The following is an 18,955-nucleotide window of genomic DNA, read 5'->3' as shown; positions in this document are numbered from 1 at the left end:
TAAAAACCTATCACTTTTGAAATATGGGCTGCCATCTATTATTTGGAATCTTTAATACCCGTGACAACAGTCTTTAACAACAGCGAGCTGCTTTATTACGTTTCACTGATGTTATAGGTACTGTAGTGTCACTTGTGTTTTGCAACTTCTCGAGCAAGGTCACTGATAAAAATTAATCCATTTATATCTACCGAATCTGTGAACATCTTTATATTATTTTTGGTAGGTAAGTATCTTAGGCACAATAGTTTATGATAAACATAATATATTTTTTAAATATTTACTTTTTGACAGTTTTTATTGTTGTACCGCTCTTGCCCCACGTATTTTTAAAGTCAGGGCTAGTGCGGATAAAATTGTGGGGTAAGAGCGGCACATATTTACGCACTTGCCCCAAATCTCACACAGTTTTTCTTTATGCTTTTAGTTCCACCATGGTGAGAAATTACATTCGCAGAAGTAGCAGGGGCAAAGGATATACGAAAGAGAGTTTAAAAATTGCACTGTCGGCAATTAAATCTGGGCAAATGACTTTATACCGAGCTACTAAAGTGTACACAATTCCAAGAAGTACTCTCCATTATCACCTTAAAGGTAGGAGAGGACAAAAAAGTTCCAGCTATGGAAGAACTCAGGACATTCCTCAACAGGAAGAAGAAACACTAGCAAATGGCCTTCGTACTATGGAAAAATGGGGTTTTGGCCTTTCTAGAAAAGAAGTGTTGCAGGTTGTAGCTGACTTCGTCAAAGAGAATAACATTAAGACACAGTTTAAAGATGGTAAACCAGGAGAAGATTGGTTTCTTAATTTCAAGCGTAGACATAACCTCTCTATTAAAAAACCCCAGAGTGTTGAATTTGCTAGAAAAAAAAACCTTGACCCATTCCTGATCTACAACTATTTTGATTTACTTGAAAACGTTATAGAAGAACTTGGTTTACAAGAACGCCCGTCACAAGTTTGGAACTTGGATGAAAGCAGTTTTTGCACAGATCCGTCAAAAACAAAAATTGTCGGACAAAGGGGAGCTCCATCCACAAGAACTATTAGTGGGCCTGGCAAACAAAATACAACTGTTCTTATGTGCTGCAGCGCAAGTGGCAAAAAAGCACCTCCGCTTATTGTCTTCAAAGGTAAACATGTTTGGGACCAGTGGACTGCTCCGCGTGGCACGGAGTTTTTAGATACTACCTACGCTGCCACTCCTAAAGGGTGGATGGAGACAGCTGTATTTAGAAACTATTTTGAAAACAGTTTTTTAAAGTTTATTGGTTCAGAACGACCGGTATTAGTAATTTACGACGGACACGCGAGTCATCTTGGAGCAGATGTCATAAATATAGCTATTGAAAACCATATTACGATACTTAAGCTCCCTCCTCACACCAGTCATGTACTCCAGCCCTTAGATTTGTGTGTATTTAAATCACTGAAGACCCGTTGGGATGCTAAACTTGTTGAATGGCAGAGAAGAAATGTGGGGGCCGCTGTAACAAAAAGTATGTTTTCCAAGATGATAGGAGAAATATGGCAGGAAACCAGGCCCGAAATATTAGTGAGTGGTTTCATTAAAGCAGTTTCGGTGAATAGGAATATTATTCAGCAAGATTTATTTGACCCAGTGGCTCTCCAACGTTGGCAAAAAACCCGTAACGTGGCTAAGTTTGATGGTCCTGACTTAACTTTGCCTAGTACATCAGCAAAAAATAATGAAAATCCAATCACAGTCGAAGCACAGTCAACTTCCAGCTCGACAGATATACAAACATTTCAAGAAACTGAGAAGATTCTGGATGTTTCATTCGAAAAGTTGTTATTGAGGTCAACCAAACGTGAAAACAATTCTAATTCGAAGAAAAGAAAACGCGTGTGCTTGGGTGCAGAGGTGATAACAAGAGCCGATGTTGAAAAAAATTTAAGTTCAAATACAACAAAAAAATATAAACCAGAAAAAAAAATTAAAAAGATTTACAAAAAAAAAATTGCTGAAAGCAGTTCCGAAAATGATAATAGTTCTTGGTACAGTGATTCAAGCGAAAACAGAATTGTTGAATTTGACGAGCTAAGCAAAAGTGATTTGGAAGAGTTTGATGAAAAAAACCCTACTGACAAACTTACATTTACCAAAATACAAATTGGGGATTTTGTATTAGTAAATTTTCCTGGAAAAAAGAAAATGTTCAAATATGTTTGTTTGGTGAAACAACTGATCAATGGTGATGAAGCCGAAGTAACAGGCTTGAAAAGGCTCACAAATAAGTGCCATTTTATTTTAAAACCCAACGATGTCTGCACTATTCTACTGTCGGACATAGAAACAAAACTCCCTGTTCCAAAAATATCAATAACTGCTGATTACGAAAAGTATATTTTTGAGACTGCACCTGAAGTGTTTGAAGCATAGCATAAGTATTTTTTCCAATTATTATTATTTTTTGTTACTGTTAACAGGATTTATTCATTCTGGTACGTTTAGTTTATGTTTTTATTTTAAATAAATATTTTTCAGTCAAAATATCTGAAATTGTTTTGACTCTCTCCTAAAAAATATTTCGTAGCATTTTTTTCTTAATATTTTATTAAAGTTAAGCATAAAGAATAAAAATTACATATATGTAGGATTTCTACACTAGCCCCGTATGGAACACTTATTATTATTAGCAAAAATAATGGCACATTCTGCTCTTACCCCGGATCAGTGGGGCAAGTGCATAACATGTACTTGCGAAAAAAAATGTATAGGGAAATTTGGTAGGTAATGTATTTTTGTTATCTAAATAGTTTTAATTTTTCGGTTAATAATCACAATTATACGACAGAAGTTTAAAAAAATCTTAATTTGAAAGAGCCAATTTTTGTAGTTAAATGAATATTAACTATGAATTTTTTCGTTCGCACTTGCCCCATCTTACCTTATATAAAAAGAAGAAGAAGAAGAAGAAGTGTCTGCATTTTATGCAGGTGACTAGCTCCTCAGATCTAAATAAGATATTTAGATGTCAAATGTCTGATGACTGGACTATAGGTCACTTTCCTGGATCATTAGTTTTATTACCAGTTGTTTAAAACTCGTAGTAAGTGACGATATCAATACGAAGTAATAAAGGCGGTACTAATAGTACCTATTATCCCACCAGGAGGATTGTACTATTATTTTAATTCGTTAATGTACAGAAGGCGGAACTGGCTTATTACTAATCGATTTTTAAGTACTTTCTTTTTATTTTTAGATTTGATTTGACACAATTTGTAAAAAAGTTACAACCTTATGATTCACTAAGAATTTATTGGACGTGAGCATTTTGAAGGTTTGGCCTGTACATTTTTTTTGGTAGTACTTAGTTGAGTTTATAAAGTCATAAATTCTTTATTTACAGGAGTAAACTGATTATTTTTAATTTTTGTTATTACTCGTCGTTTCTAATTTGAATATGTGAATAAGAGATAGAGTACATAATATTTATATAATACGTATACACTGTGTTTCAAAAAAGGTAACCCCGTCTCTAGGGTAGGTAAAAAACTGAAAAATAATTGGGGTTTGCTTAGTAAAAAATTTTTGTAACGCCATCCGTTTTCAAGATACAGGGCGTCGAAGAAAATAAAATTTTACGCATTTTTTACGATTTTGCCGAAACTACTGGCAATATTGTAATGAAATTTTATACGAATATGTTTTGGAAGCTGATACATCCCATGAATTTGTTTTTATATCTGATTCTCATAGAGGGCGCTAGTTACACGGATCGTACTAAGTATTAGTCAATATAACTTTTTTAAGAGTATAATTATTAATCAAAATTTCAAGTAAACTTAAACATCATTCAATTTTACACGAAAAAGGTACTCTTGGTAAAACTCGATACTGTGTACCGTTTTCGGAATATTTTGATTTGAAAATTATGAAGTAATAATTGATGCTGGTATAAAATAGTTGGTAATTAAACAAAACTCACAAGAAGAAAATTAAATTAATGACTAAGAACATAAAATAAAATTCAATTACAGTAAGTGTTCAAAATGCCCTCCGTTTTCGCGAATACACAAGTCTATTCTTTTTTCTAAAGATTCCATTAACCTTCTAAACGGTAGGGGATCAGCTATGATGTCATTAAATTGACGTTGAATTCTTTCTTCCAATTCTTGGCGTGAATTTACCTCTGTAGCATAGACTTTTTCCTTAATATACGACCAAACTGCAAAGTCCAAATGGTTAAAATCGCATGACCGAGGAGGCCAATGAATCGGAGCTTCTGCACCTCTACCAATCCATCGATTCGGAAAATGTTTACTCAACCAATTACGACACCTTCTATCAAAGTGTGGTGGAGCTCCATCGTGCATAAAAAATAAAGATCTTCGCTCGTTTAGCGTTAAATCTTCTAATATCTCGAATAAGGAATTGTTTAAAAAATCAAGATACATATCACCATTTAAATTTCCAGGTAGAATATGATAACCTATAAATTTGTTACCTAAAGTTGCTGCCCAAACATTAACTTTAAATGAGTGTTGGTAATGTAATACCCTTTTGACTCGTGGATTCTCATCACACCAGTAGTGTGCATTATGGGAGATAAACATACCTTGTCGCGTAAAGGTGGCCTCGTCCGTAAAAATAATGCATTTTAAAAAATTTGGATTGTGGGCTGTCCTTTGTTGCAATGTTTCACAAAAATCCACTCTAACCGGTAGATCATCTGGCAAGAGCTCTTGGACTTGTCTGTAATGATAAGGATGTAATTGCTGTTCTTTCAGTATCCGCCAAGTTTTTGAAGAAGAAGTATTTGTTTGTCTTGCTATATTCCTTACGCTAACTGTTGGATCTTGATCAAGTAAATTTAAAATATTATTTTCTTTATTAATTGTTCTTGTTGTTCTTGGTCTACCAGAATTTATTTTATTTGGTCTCACATTCCCAGTTTCTCGACAACGGCTCTAAATGTTTTTTTACTTGGTAAGTTTCTTCTAGGAAACTTTTCTGCATAACGTGTCACAGCTGCACTAGAACATCCTAAACATTCGCCTAAAGTTAATATAATAACATGCCAGTGTATTCAACATTTGAGTACATTTTGATTTGATTTTACAAATAACAAGGTTTCAAAACTCTAATTATTGTTGATTTATCGTCATAGCAATCAATAAATGTCAGATTTCCATGGCACACTTGGAAAAAATAGAGGTATAACTAGTAGAACTTTATCATTACTACCAGCATCAATTATTACTTCATAATTTTCAAATCAAAATATTCCGAAAACGGTAGACTGTAAGTCAAAAACCAAAAAGTTTTCAGAAATTAAAAGAAATAGGTTGCATTATAAATTACTTCGAATATCTGTAAGAAATTCATACAAAACCTTAAAAAAAATGGTCCATATTTCTATTCGTTTTTGTGAATTATTTGTATTTATTCATATCGTGTCGATAAACAGGAAAACAAGGGAACTTGTTTATTTTACTAGTATTGTTGCTGAAAGTAAACTAATTATTTATGAACTTCGTCTGCAGATGGTTGTTTTCCTAAGTTGTCTCGTTCTAAAACGTGTTTAAAATAGCTTAAATTCTTCAATATTCTTCCAGTTTAAATCATAATGTTTTTCTATAAATTTTCTAACATCAACTGCTTTTTCTTATTTTACTTGTAAAGTATATTTTGGTATTATTCTAGGACAAAACTGGTCCATATATTTCTATTAGTTTTTATAGAACGAACACATTAAGTAGAATGGCAGAGGATAGGATAGTACGAATAGCACGAGATAAGCCACCAAATAGATGAAGAAGTATTGGTAGACCAAAAAAAAGATGGTGCGATAATTTAAACAATTTATTAGGCCAATATTGAAGAAGAAACAGGCTTTAAAGCCTACATAAAAGAAGGAAGAAGAAGAAGAAGAAGAAGAAGAAAGTAAACAAATTATTTATGAACTTGTCTACAGGGTACACGTAAACTCATCACCAATTACCATAAATACCCTCGGACATAGTACAAACTCATCACCGCCATAAAAGTAGGGTTTTCAAAATAGACCCTAAGAGATTGGTAAACTGATCAGTGGCCTACCTGCAGCCTGGATCAGGTATAGACCATAAAATCCCAGCAAACTGCTAGTTTTTGGTAATTTCACAGAATAATCCAAATCCAGATGTCTTAAATGCAACTGCAATTTATTGGTTTTTATTTGGGAATTCCACAAAATTCTATTGATAGCTACCTAAAATCATGCGAAAAGAAAAATTTCTCTTTATTTGTCCTTGTTTCTTCAACATGGATAGTGAACTGCTAATTTATTACGTCCTGAGCCAACGCGGACAAAAAATTATGGTTATCAATAATTTCAAATTTCAATTGATTGCGAAAGACTTGTGGACGAATGGATCGAATTGCCTTTTGTGGACTTGTGCGACGAAAGGGTGTAAGGCTAAATGTCATACAACTGGTGAGTAGAAATGTTATACCGTTTTTGTTTAGTTGTTTCGCACTGGTTTTCGCGAATAATCCTGATCAAACAGAAAAAAATCAGTGTAATTAAGTTCTTTAAGTTAACTGTATAAGATGTTTCTTGTAGGCAAGGCATAAGTTGGCACCATATGTGAAACCTTTTTATTTTTAGTTCTATGAATTTTGTTATATAAAATAATTATGTTACATAAAAAGTTTTGAATGATCTAAAACCTAGAATACAATGATCAGATATAAAAATTTTTTTAGTTGTATACGCGGTTTGTCAAAAAAAAAATTGTGGATATTCTCAAGTCTTAATAAAATTCATGTTGTTTAACAAACCGCGTAACTGACTGAAGAATACTAATATCTGATTCTGATGACTGAAATTCTAGATCATTTAGACCTAGAGAATAAATTTTTCTTCATAAAACTAACAATAAAAAAATTTTCCATATGGTACCAACTTAATTGGACTCTTATATACATATACTGAAAAAGTGATAAACGCTTGTAGTCAACGCTGATCAGTTAGACTACAAACAAAACTATATATTTGGGTGTGCAGCCGAAGATAGGACAAAGAAGTACTCTTTTTAAACTACCAAGCATTCGCAAATCTCTATTTATATCATCAGGGTGCTACAATAAACAAAATTAGTACAAATTACAGAATAAAAATTATTTTGTATCTTACACTAATTGAGGTTAGTTGTCATGATGTTTATGAAATGAAATGAACAACACATCTGACTCCTACAAATAATGGCGAAAACTAACCAAAAAATGTAAAAATATTGCTTTTAAAAGCACTCTAATTGTGGGATCTTTGTACAAGTCATTGACAGATAAAGTACAGGAAGCTGTACTTCAAATTTAAAAATTTCCGCCAATGATGCCATAAAATTTAAAGCTTTGCACGTGTAAAAAATTAGGTTTCCTTCGACTTCAATGCACTAATAGCACACTCAAGTTTTTAGCTTTTCCTATTTTTCCGATATTTTATATTTACTAACTGTCCAAAATCGTGTATTATTTTCAAAATAGTCAAATAACGACAAAACGGTAAGACTTAGACCGAATGTATGCTTAACAAATTATCTCGAGAATTCAATGAGAAATATAAAAATGCAATGAAAATCAAATAACGAAGTTGGGACTACTTCCGATATAAACAAAAATAGCACATGTTGACAAATATTTTCATTTTAAAGTTCACTATCGAAATCCTATGCAACTAAATTTTTAGATCTCAAAACCATTTAGATTGGCAGATACGTCTAATAGGCCACACCGTGAGACATATTAATATCTCAGTTAAATTTTAAAGCAACTTACTTAAAATAATTTATGAATTTATTAAATTATCACATAAACGAGAAGTATAACAGGTAAGAGGCAATCTTTCGCATTAGAAACCAGGCAAAAATCCCGGTGATGAGTTTACCTATCTGCGGTGATGAGTTTACCAATCTCCAAAGGATGCCGGTGATCAGTTTACTATATCTCCGAGGGTCTAATAATTTTATGAGGGGCTATATAGTGATGAGTTCGTACCCGTCCGTCTACAGGTGGATGTTTTCCAAAGTTGACTCGTTCCAAAACGGGTTTAAAATAGCTTAATTCTTCAATACTCTTCCAGTTTAAATCATAATGGTTTTCTATGAATTTTCTAACATCAACTGCTTTTTCTTGTTTTACTTTGTAAAGTAAATTTTCGCCTTTTAAAGCACGTGGTCTAGAGATTTATTTATTAAGAACGGTTTCAACATCCTATATCCTGATGTTATGCTACAAAGTATGTAATAATGTTACTCGATCTTTACTTGCTCTATGTCCACTTGCAGTTTTTTTATCCATTGCGATGTAAGTACGGTTAGGCATTTTTTTCCAATACTGTCCCGTTTCATCAGCGTTAAATACTTGATCGGCACAATAGTCCCTGTTTTTAATAATTTTCGCTAGCTTTTTTTAATTTTTGCATGAAATACAAATCGCACAACTTTAAAATCGCATAAAAATAATCCGCGTAAAAACAGACCTTACTGTATATCTATACAAATACATTATTATACCTACTAAATCCTCCGACAGAATTATCATGACATAAATATGACCTGCTTTGCTCGCTAAATGGAGCGCTAGCTGTTCTGAAGGCATTAGTTAACCAATTAATTATCACGGAACAAAAAGATTTTATTCCTAGAAGACGATTTTAAATAAGTTGAATGGAATGCTCAAGGAATTAAAATCAATTGATATTCTATAAAGATCTCAGATTTAGACCTCAGATCTCAGGATATTATTTTAGTAGCCAATAACGCTAATGAATTAAATTAAATCAAATAATTTAATCAAATTGCCAGCTACTCAGAAGGACTTTTTTACCAAAGCAAGCATTTATGCAAATTTGGTAAGTCCGGGGGAGATGAGCGTAGTTTTTGTCAGGCACTACAAAAATCAAACTAGTGGTATTTTTGTCAAATTTTTTATTTTAAACCATTCTTAAATCATTTAAGTATTAATAGGACAACAGGACAACCAACAAGCTGGCCAGCAGATAACAACAAAGTTCCAGATCTTCTAGATTTTTTAATATTTAAAGGTTTACCTAACACACATTCAAAAATAGAGCCTAGTTTTGACCCAAGTTCGGACTGTAGCACCATAATAATAACATTAAGCACAACTACAATATATAATCAACGACCATTAATAATATCTAACAAACAAAAAACAAACTGGGAACAATTTGAAAACACCATTAACCAGAATATATCGTTAGATCACCGAATAAAAGAATCTGATGAGCTGGAATTTGTAGTACAAAAACTAGCAGCTGTAATTCAAAAGGCTGCTCTACTCCTATAAGTAAAAAGAGTAATCCTTAAGACAACAATGTGCCATTACATATCAAACAAATTCTACCCGAAAAAAGGAGAGCGCGTGCAAATTGGCAAAGTTCCCGAAATCCACTCGATAAGACTACCACTAAATAGATTCACACACCAGCTAACGTACCATATATCCGAATTTTAAACTCAGAAGAGGCAGGGAGTGAACAAAAACTAGTACTAGCAAAAATAAGAATGAAAATAACACCAGAACATTTTCTAAAGGAAATCACCGAGGAAAAATTCATTGTAGAATCACTGCTAGACCAAGAAAAAGATGGTGCGATAATTTAAACAATTTAGGAGGCTCATATTGAAGAAGAAACCAGCTTTAAAGGCTACATACAAGAAGGAATAAGAAGAATTTTTTTTTATATTTTTTTATATTAACAATCTTTCTCCAGATGACCACCCTACATGGAGAGCAACTAAAAAATTCAAGAAACTGACAATACCAATTCCTTTAATAAGAAAATCTGATAGAAGTTGACCGCAGATTGACAATGAAAAAGCTAATGTATTTTCAGAATATTTAGAAAATATATTTACTCCAAATTTAGGTCAAAACATAAATGATGATGTAGTTAGCGAATATCTAAATGCACCTTGCCAACTATCACCTCCAATAAAAGCATTCTCTTAAGATACAGGAAATCAGTTGTCATGCTTACTATCTGTACTATCTGTAATAGAATGCTGCAGTTAAGGCATTTTCTAATCCAGAGGAAATATGCTCATATTATAATGATTGGAAAGCCAGGTAAATTGGCTACAGAACATTCTTCTTGTCATCCGATAAGCTTGTTATCCTTGATGTCCAAGATATTTGAAAGACTCCAGCTAAATATAATAAGCGAATCTGTACCACTCGAGAACATAATACCCGAACGTCAGTGTAGAGTCCGTCAAAAATATTCAACAATCCAACAGTGTCATTGAATAGTATTGAAATACTATGTATGCCTCAGTATTTCTCGATATTCAGCAGGCTTTTGATAAAATCTGGCACAACGTTTTGCTATATAAATTAAAATATTTACTGCCCAGCGATATGCACCTTGTCCTAAAGTCCTATATTAACAAACGTTCGTTCCAAGTAAAAATCAATAATGATTTCTCAACTTATCACTCAATCCAATCAGGAGGTCTTCAGGAAAGTGTCCTTGGTTTCTTCCTGTACCTAATCTTTACTGCTGACATACCTATTCTAGATGACGTCACAGTGGCGACTTTTACCGATGATACAAACTTTTTAGTTTCAAACAAGGACCCAGACATATCATCTGAAAAGCTGCAAAATTACTTGCATATATAAGAAAATTGGTTAACAAAATGAAAAATTAACTCAATAACGAAAAATCAGCCCAAATCACATTTAGAATAAGAAGACACATCTGTCTACAAGTTAGTCTAAACAATGCCCTCATTTCTGCTAGAGACGTCATGAAATATCTTCGCCTGGAAAGCTCACCTAGAAGCAACATAATAACGTCAAAAAAACTCAGCTCAACATAAAAATAAAACAAATTTCATGTTATTCGTATCTACTCTGTATGAGTACAAGAAACCAATTCGCTAACGATTTCTGCTTAGTTGAGGAGACATGTCGTGGAATGCAAATTTTAGATTCCCCATGTCTCTATTAACATCTTTATCAACGTTATCAAAGGCAGTTATCTGAATTGTGTTTCGAAACTATTTTACGGATTTAATATCAGATGTCGCTATTGCGTCCGTTTCGAAGCCATTTTATTGTTGGTTCTTAAAGACAGGAAAGATCTATTTTTCACGTTGAGAACGCCTATGAATAACTGTTCTGATGAGCTTTATTAAAGCGAAATACGTATAAACAGATACATAGACGATTTGTACGTGAAATGAAATCTTGACTGTCTTTTTCATTTTAAAAGAAATGACTTGGTTACTTAGCAGAAAGTCACAACTGTCATTGAAGAACAAAATACTTCTTTACAAAGTCATATTAAAACCAATATGGATTTTTGGCGTAGAACTCTGGGGCTGTAACAAGCCTTCAAAGACAAAAATTTTGCAGACCTTCTCATCAAACATACTGCGTAAGATAGCTAACACCCCTTGGTATGTGAGCAATACATCCATCCACAATGACCTAGGAGCACCAACCGTAAAAGATGTCATATCAGTTCACGCTAACAATGCCAAAACTCCTAAATTCAACGCTTCACAGCCAAGTTATCAGTGAATTATATCAGCCACCAATGAAGGAATGAAGACTGAAGAGAATTTGGCCAGAAGACCTGGTTACATAGATAAAAATGAAGAACCGCCGCTGGATGATACCCAAATCAAGTCAATATTGCCATTACATTTACTAATTACTCAATATACTGTTTATGAGTAGATTGTAAATATGCATTTAAAAATAAAGAAAAACATTTTGGCCGCCGTAAACAGGCTGACTAGTTGCGGTGGTTGGTAAGTTTACATCATTAGTTGTGGTTAATTAACATTCTATATTAATTAGAGAACTAAAATGCCATAAGAAAATATCTAGAGAACAACATCGATATAATAATAATAGAAAGGATCACTTGAATTTTCGCTGAAGTATAATTTTCCACCTCTTAAATTCATTTATGTGTGGTATAATTAAAATCATCCTACCCTTTGTTAAAAATGATACAAGCAGCTGAATAAAATTCGAAGATTGATTACCAAAATTTAGACAACTGATATTTAAACAAAGCTAAGTTTAACTTATTTGTATATTTCTGGACAATTATCTACTACCGATACAGTGGGAATTAAGAATAACGAAGGTTTGGTTTAATTACCCCTAACAAAGATAATAACCGTTTTTTGGGCATAAAATTTCTTAGTAACATAAAATTACACATGATCTACATCATGTTTTGGCATTTGTTTTCGACATTTTCTACCATATTTATTATCGGCTTTACCAGAAATTCACATCTATCTTACAGCATCTAGACAGCATAATGATACAATTTCGCTGTCAACATTCCTTTATTTCAAAGTCAGGGTCGGATTTGAAGAAGTCCAGACATCGTAAATCATTATGAAAATTTAACTGCATCTATAATTGTATCTCTTTCCAGTTGGTATTAGTAGATATTTTAAATATTTTTGGTTGGGAATTAGTGAAGAGTTTTATTAGTTTTCAGGTTGTTCTCTGATTGAAATTTGACTTTTATGTAATGTATGTAAGTTTTTCTGTAATATAAATAAGCTATGGGGGCGTATACGCAATAAATAAAGACGTATAAGCTTATGCATTTTTTGAACAGCTTTACAAAGAAAAATACCAAAAAATAAGTCAATCGCTCGAAATAATATTAGTCAGAGACATTAACAGTAAAATAAACGACCTAATAACGGCCCAGTTAAGGAATATTTGACTTATGATGTAAATAATAAGGATACGAAATAATAGAGAAAATGACTAATTACTAATACCTAATTAATCAAAAATGTGTTTATTATTCGCAAAAAAAAATATTTTCACTGAAATGCAAAAAACTGTAATTCCAGCCTATGTTGAAAAATAAGTGGTAATTTCAGCCTAATGGTGATCTAATTCCGGCCTGCATATCAAAAAATGCAAATATTTATTTTAACATTTTCAAAGTAGGTACAAAAAATACAGAAGCACCTTCTTCTTCCTATGGCGTCCCCATTAACGGAGGTTGGCGTCCCCATTAACGGAGGTTGGCGACCACATTTCTAAAAGTTTCTCTGTCTTTTGCAACGTGTAATAATTCGTCTACAGTCATGTTTGTCCAATCTCGAATATGTCGCAGCCATGACTTCATCTTTCTACCTCTTCCCTTTTTGCCATCGACTCTACCCTGCATGATGACCTGCAGAAGACTATATTTATCATTCCTCAGTACGTGTCCAAATTATGCAGTCTTGTGTATTTTTATTGTTCTCAACAATTTTTTGTCTCTACCCATCCTCCCAAGCACTTTCTCATTGGTGAACCTGACAGTACATGGAATTCTCAACATTCTGCAATATATCCAAAGTTCAAAGGCTTCAAGCTTCTTAATTATTTGCGCTATTAACATTCACGTTTCTACCCTCTAAACCTCAGTCTCAGCGCAGTATTCAAATTTTTGTCACAGAACAATTGCTTGAATTTTAAGAACGCTGCCCTTGCCATTTCTATTCGTACCCTGATCTCTTGGTCTGGATCTAATTCTGTGTTGATGTAAGCTCCCAGATATTTATATTTTGTCACTCTCTCTATTTGCTGTCCACCAAGGGTTAGTTGTTCATTATTTATTGGACTCCTTGATACTATCATAAATTTGGTCTTATCTGTGTTGATGTCAAGTGCCATTTAAATGCATTCATTATTTATTGTATCTAGTAAAGTTTGTAGTTCTTCTATACTCTCAGCCATAATTACCGTGTCATCTGCAAATCTCATGGTGTTTCGATTTCTTCACCAATTCTTATTCCCTCTTTTCTTTCCCATAATGCTCTGAATATGACCTGTGAGTACACGTTGAAAAACGTCGGAGACAAGACGGATCCTTGCCTGACCTCTCTCGCAATTGGTATATTATTTGTTTCTATATCGTTCACCTTTACTACTGCTTTCTGGTTCCAGTATATAGCCTTAATAAACTCTTTTTATTATTACTAAATGTCTTTTTTGTCTAATTTAATGTTTTTTAATTTATCTATTAACTTCATAAGCTGCACTCGGTCAAAGGAATTCCTAAAGTCTATGAAGCATACATATGCACTCTTGTTATATTCCCGACATTTCTGCAAGAGTACCGTCAACGCAAATAATGCCTCTCTTGTACCCATGCCTCCTCTGAAACCAAACTGCGTTTGATCTATCTGCTCCTCACATTTCTTATAAATTCGGTTTTGAACAATTTTCAAGAGAATCTTTAAAGGGTGGCACATTAGGCTTATCAATCTAGAGTCATTACATGATTTGGGATTGTTGTTTTTTGGTAGAGGTAAAAATATCGATTTAAGCCATTCCTCCGGGATGTTGCCCTCTACATATATGTGGTTGAGAATTTGGGTGAGTCTCTTTATATTACCGTTATCTAAGGCTTTTAATAGTTTAACTGGAATTTGATCAGGACCCGATGCTTTTCCTTGTTTTGCATTCTGTAGGGCATTCTTTACTTCTGAGGGTAAAAGTTGTAGGTATTGCTCTTCTTCACCTATATCTTGTTCATTTTCCCTCTCTTCATGGAACAGATGGATTATATATTGTTCCTATACTTCCTTTATTGTGGTCTCTTCAGTAAGTATTCCTCCAAAATTATCTCTTGTTATGAGTGTTCTTTTTGTCTGGTGTTGCCTGTAAGTTCTTTCATGTTTTTATGTAAGTTTGAGATGTCATGTTTGTTGCTGAGTTTTTCCAGTTCCTGGCATTCCTTGTTCATCCATTCCTCCTGAGCCTTTCTGATTTCATATTTGATTTTATTCTTGATGGTTTTATATTTATTTTCATCTTTATTTTTGTTTCATCTTTTCAGTTATTGGCTCAACTATTTCCGGTGTCATCCAGTCTTTTTTTGTGTTTTTCTCTTCTTCGCCTAGGACCTCTTTTCCCGCTTTTAGTATGGCTTTTTTCATATCTGCCCATTCCACGCTTCCTTCAGTTAATTTATTTATCTCTGCGTTTAGTTGCTGTTGGCAGTTGTCGTCTTTTAGGTGTTTGATGTTAATTTTGGTGGTTTTAACTTTTTTCTCCGGTTTTCTGAGTTTAATGTTGACGTTTGCTAGTAAAAGATTATGGTCCGTATCTGCATCTGCGCTTGGATAGGTTTTTGCACTTTGTACTCCATTACGAAACCTTTTGTTAATCGTTATAAAATGTATTTGGTTTCTGATTATATTGTTGGTGTTATCTTTTGGAGAAGTCCACATGTATAATCTTCGTGAGGGTAGGTCGTAGTATGTATTTGTTATGACTAATTCTTTCTCCTGGTAGTACTGGACTAGTCTATCGCCTCTTTCGTTTCTTTTACCCAACTCAAAATTTCCTACTATATTTTCAGTTTTTTTATTGCTTGAAAATGTCCCTTATTTATATCTTTTTATACGTCTTTATATGGGTATTTTCATATCAATGACCAATGATAAATTTTATATATATATATATATATATATATATATATATATATATATATATATATATATATATAACATATATATAACAAGCGAGTCTTCTACAGCTGGCGCCGCTTCTCGCATCCTAATTTCCAGCGTTTTCTATCGAAGCAATCTTCGGTTGTTAGATCTCTGGCGGTCATTGCATCGTCGACATCGTCTCTCCAGGATCGTCTTGGTCTACCTCGTTTTCTTCTAGTTGGCGGAGTCCATTCTTCTATTTTTTTTTGGCCATCTATTTTCAGGCATTCTCTGAAGGTGTCCATACCAGTTAAGTCTTTTGGCTTCGATTGTGTCTATTATGTCTAGATCGATTTCCATTTCTCTCCGAATATCTTCGTTTCTCACCCTATCAAGTCTAGTGAGCTGGCAACATCGTCTCCAGTAGTTCATTTCCATGGCCTTAATTTTTGATTTGTTTCTTTGGTTTATTTCCCAGAGTTCGGCGCCGTACAGCCCAATACTTTCTATTATTGTTTTATAAATTCTTCTTTTATTTTCTTTTGTTATTTTTTTATTCCATAATAGTCCGTGTAGCTGTCTGGTGGCTGATCTTGCTTGGCTAATCCTGGAGTGTATTTCTTCGCTACTTCCTGCTTTTGATGTTATTTGGACTCTCAAGTATTTAAAATAGTCTTTTGGTTTTATAGTTCCCGTTTCGATTTGTAGGCTTTCTGGTTTTTCTCCTACAACTAAGTACTCGGTTTTTTGTATATTAATTGTGAGGCCCCATTTGGTATACTCATCTTCCAGTTTTCTAAGCATGTAGGTGCTATGCAGCAGCCTTGCTTTAGGCCCTTACTAATAGGAATTTCTCTAGTTAATCTATTTCCAGTTTTAATGTTTGCCGTCATATTTTTGTAGAGCTATTGTACTTCTTGTATATTTTTTTGCTTATTCCTTGTTTTTCCATTGCTACCCAAAGCATTGAAAGTGGTTCACTATCGTATGCCTTTGTCAGATCTATAAAGACTATATGAGTTGAAAGGTTGTGGGCTAATCTTTTCTCGATAACTTGCTTTAGAGAGAATATACTGTCCATACAGGATCTGCCTGCACGAAAGCCATTCTGTTCTTCAACATCTGTCATCTCTTTTTCAATTTTGTTTTTTATTATTTTTCAATACAGTCTTGAGAGTAAACTTATGACACTTAGCCCCCTGTAGTTTGAACAATTCTTTCTATCTCCTTTTTTGTAGATGTTGTTAATATGTGCTTTTGTCCATTCCAGTGGTAAGTCGTGTCCATTATAGAATAAGGTGAAGACATATGCCAGTAATTCCCGTAATACTTGTGGGCTTTGTTTTAAAAATTCATTTGGTATACCTTGTGGTCCGCATGACTTCCTATTTTTTAGAGTTTGTATTGCATTCTCGACTTCCTGTACTGTTATTTCGTCGTCTTCACTGAATTCCAGTTCATATGTTGTACTGATGTTCGTGAACTGAGGTCTTGTTTCAGTCAAAAGTTGTGAGTAGTGTTCGATCCACGATCTTTCTTCTATTAAATCTATTCTACTCGTTTCTTTTCTGTTTGTTCTCAGATTTTTTACCGTTTTCCATGCTTCTCTTGATCTTGTTGACCCTATATATTTGTTGAGTTCTTCGCATTTACTTTCCCAGGAAATATTTTTTGCTTTAGTTACTAAATTTTTTACTTCTCTGTTTGATCTTGCATATGTTCGTCTATCATCTGGATCATTTTTTTGTAGCCACTTTTGATATGCTTGTTTCTTGTTGTGTACTGCATTGGCGATGTCATTTGTCCACCACAATGGAGTATTTTTTTTCGTTCTGGATTGTGCCGAGCGCTTCGTAAGCTGCTTCATTGATTTTATTGATTATCTCTTTATAGGTATTCTGGGCTGAGGAGTAGATCACGTTTGCCAATTTTTGGCTGAGTCGCAGCTTATATAAAAATGATGTCGAGTCGTTTTTCAGTGCATCAATATTGTATTTAGGTAGATTCGATTCCAGGGGTTTTGATTAAGCTAGTTGGTTGTCATTTTGATTTAGTAGCCGAGGTCAATATTGTAGGTAACATTTTGATCTTACCATATAGTGGTCAGTCCGCACGCCGGTCCTCTGAATACTCTTATGTCTTCAACTTGTATGTGTGTTTCTTGTTTTGTGATGACATAATCTATAATTGACTTTGTGTTTCTTGTTGATTGAACCCAGGTGTACTTATGTACTTATGTACTTATGATAAATTTTATAAAAGCGAAAAGGCTGAGGATGCGCGCCGAGGTGTGTATTCCATCCATCCATCCATCCAATGGCGCTACAGTCCAAATCGGGCCTTGGCCTCCTTCAACAGGCTTCTCCAACCATCTCTATTTACCGCTGTTCTTTTCCATGAACGCGTTCCCAGGCAGTTCCTGGCATCCTCATCGACTTCATCTTCCCATCTCTTTTTAGGTCTTCCAACAGGTCTTTTTCCCTGCATTCTTGCATTTAATAATTTTCTGGGGATTCTATTCTCATGCATGCGGACCACGTGCCCTGCCCATCGTAATCTCTGCAGTTTAGTATGTTGTGCTAGAGTTGGTTCGCTATATTGCTCGTATATTTCTCTATTGTACCTAATTCGCCAGTTGTTGTTTTCACTTATTGGGCCCAGGATCCTACGATATATTTTTCTTTCAAACACATCTAATGCATTGGCAGATTTCTGTGTCACCACCCATGTTTCGCAACCATAACTTACTATGGGCCTGATTATTGTTTTATAGACCCGGAGTTTTGTTTTCCGGTGTAAGTCTCGCGATTTGAATATGTGGCCCATCGCGAAATAGGCTTTATTTGCCAGCACAAGCCTTCTATTTATTTCCGGTTCTTCTTCATTGCTTGCGACCAGATCCATTCCTAGGTATGTGAATCTATTTACATGTTCTATATCGTCAATAAAGTGTTGTTGCACCGGTCTATTTGATCTGGTTTGTATGAGTAGTTTTGTTTGTATTTATTGCTAGCCCTACTGCTTCTGCACTCTGTTTCAACTTAACGTAGGTTTCTTCCGCTGCATTCATTGTTCTGCTCATTATGTTTATGTCATCTGCGTATGCTGCTAATTGGGTAGACTTGTTTGTAAGTATGTGCCGAGGTGTGTATTAGTCCACTCTAATAGTCCATGACGACAACACAAACACACAAAATAATAAGAATTTGATATCATCAAATTCTTAAAGCTCAAACATCACCCTCAGTATTTTTAACACAAAGAATGGCTATTTTCATAAAATATTGAGGTCAAAGTAAGTCACCCGTCAAGGTTAAAAAACATAACCGCTAAAGAACTTTCGGTTATAATAACACGTCACTATTTTTTGAAATAATCTTTTTTGAAACCGATTTCCGGAGTGGAAATTGAAACGTTAAACAGCAGTTAAAAATGTAATTTTCATTAGAATTAATTGCAGTTTAATTATATGTGAACATAATATTTAATTTATCTTTT

Source organism: Diabrotica undecimpunctata, chromosome 3, assembly GCF_040954645.1.
Source record: "Diabrotica undecimpunctata isolate CICGRU chromosome 3, icDiaUnde3, whole genome shotgun sequence".
NCBI classification, from domain to species: domain Eukaryota; kingdom Metazoa; phylum Arthropoda; class Insecta; order Coleoptera; family Chrysomelidae; genus Diabrotica; species Diabrotica undecimpunctata.
This window is presented reverse-complemented; position numbering follows the sequence as displayed.